The 2,281-nt window shown below is 37.4% G+C and overlaps 1 non-coding gene across 1 annotated transcript; it reads right to left on the reverse strand.

Moving 5' to 3' along the window:
- Positions 1-1,113: 1,113 nt before the first annotated feature.
- LOC130885386 (U6 spliceosomal RNA) lies at positions 1,114-1,215 on the reverse strand. The gene has a single exon (XR_009058153.1). It is a non-coding gene; the product is annotated as a U6 spliceosomal RNA (small nuclear RNA).
- Between the last annotated feature and the right edge of the window lie 1,066 nt (positions 1,216-2,281).

Consider the following 2,281-nt stretch of genomic DNA (forward strand, 5'->3'; position numbering starts at 1 on the left):
ATTCCCTTAAGGAATTCATGTAGAGTTCTTAGTTTTCATCAAACATTTTATAGTATAAATGATTTAACAATGATTGTACATATTGAACATACCCTATATTATACAAATGCTCAAGCATTCAAAGTTCCTAAAAACTAGAAGCTTATAATGTTACATTTTTGACTTGTCATTGTCAACAATATACAAATCTTTATTTTGAACTTTTTTATTGATTCTTTGTAAATTTCAAATCATGCACCTAAATCCCACTCCTCAACTCATCTCTCCATATCTGCCTTCCACCCTTGCAACCTCCCTTGCCAAAGAAAACAAAAGTTTAAAAATAAATAAAAATATATATTTTTAAAAAAGCTTCCCATGGTAGCTGCAATGTGTCACAGTGTGTCACACAGAGTATCATTTTGCCTAAATAGCTTTACTTACAAATGTGCATTGCAATGAGTCATTGGTTTTCTGGCTTCTGCTACATTGTCAATCAATACTGGGACTCCTTTTGGATATCCTGTTGCTGCTCTGTGTCATAGAGATCCTGCAGCATTGGGTCTGCAGAAACAGTCCCTTCACATGCTACAACAGTTTATAGATGAGGTGGACGTGGGGTGGGTCAACTTATAGCCTGGGACCTGGGAATAGGCAGTAGCCAAGTTTGTCAGCCCATGACTCTCTGGCACCTGCGCCATCAGGGCCAGCTCTCCTGCTTTGCCCATGTGAGAGGCAGGGTCAGTTCTCCTACCTGAGAGAGCTGGCAAGGGCAAGCTCTCCAGCACCATCGGGGTCAGCTCTCCAGCACCCACAGCACCAAGGCCAGTTCTACCAAGCTGCCCAGGTGAGGAGCGGGACCCACTCTCCTGAGTGCTGCAGTCAGTGAGGGGCAGGATCAGCTCTCCCACATCCACACCTCCAGGGCCAGACATTAAAATCTTAAAGAAAAAGAGAATATAGAGAGTGAATGGAAGCCAGGCTTCAACCATTTCTAGAAATGAGAAGGGGGCATGATCATCGTCAGTAGAGACCCAAAAGCAGAAAATTAGACTAGGGGCAAATATCACATAGGCGGAGCACAGTCACTGATGTGATTTCTGTTACAATAAATCAGTGTACAGTTTATTTTACAAAACTATAGGACAATTCATTAATTTGCATGCCAGCCTTGTGCTAGGGCCGTGCTAATCTCTGTAGCTCTAATTTTAGTGTATGAGCTGCTGAAGTTAGCACAGCTTGTGCTTTCAAAAGTTAAAAAAAGTGGAATCAAGTAGTAGATGTTTGCTACATGGGTTCCTAACACCTGGGTTGTTTCTACTATTGCTTAGCTTCTTTCACTCATTGTGAAATCCATCAAATGTTTGGTGTGCTTGAATAGTTCATTTCTATTCTTTGCTGAATACAAGTCCATTACGGAAATGTTCTATTGGCTTTTTTTATCCACTTATGTTGTATCAGAGTCAACCAACTGAAGATCAAAAATGTTTAAAAATGGTTGTCTTTACTGGATATGGAAGACTTTTTCTTGTTATTATTCTCTGAACAATAAAATATTAAAACTATATGCATAGCATTTATATTGTATTAGATATTATAAGTAATTTAAAGATGATTTAAAGTGTGCTCTAGGATATGCATAGGTTATGTGCAAACACCATGTCATGTTACTAAGTGCAGAAACATCTTCAGAGTTGAGTGTCTTTGAAGGATTCTGGAACCAGTCCTGCAGGCTAACTACAGGGGATTACAGCAACTTGCCTGTCTATCCGCTGAAGAACATTTATATTGTGTATCTATTTATTGACTCTATTTCATTGATATTATTAGTTTTCATGGTATGAATAATAAGCATTTGTGCTCAATACTGTAAATTTATATCGTGTCTTAAAGTCTGGAAGTGTTAGCTCTGCAAATCTGAAAATTTGTTTCTTTCCTATTAATTCTAATGTAGATAAGTTAGGTCCTTTGCATGTCTACAGAGGCTTTAGAAATGAGTTTGTAGATTTCTGTAAAAAATGCTTCAATCTTGTTTGAAACTATATTAAATTGACAGAATACCTTGGAGCAACTTGACAGTCTAAAAAAATTAATCAGGGAAAAGCTTAATTTCAGTAAAGGTAAAAACTGAAAACGTTTTATGCTTTTGAAGGCACTGGATCTTATGTCAGTTGCCATCATACTGAAAAAGTGATCGTAGTATCAAAATATACATACGTACTAGTACTTTTATAAGACTTTGTAAAACTAAGCTTGGCCAGATTTAATTTATGAAGTATAGCTGGCTAATCAATAATGAGTT

This window comes from Chionomys nivalis, chromosome 12 (assembly GCF_950005125.1).
Source record: "Chionomys nivalis chromosome 12, mChiNiv1.1, whole genome shotgun sequence".
NCBI lineage: Eukaryota > Metazoa > Chordata > Mammalia > Rodentia > Cricetidae > Chionomys > Chionomys nivalis.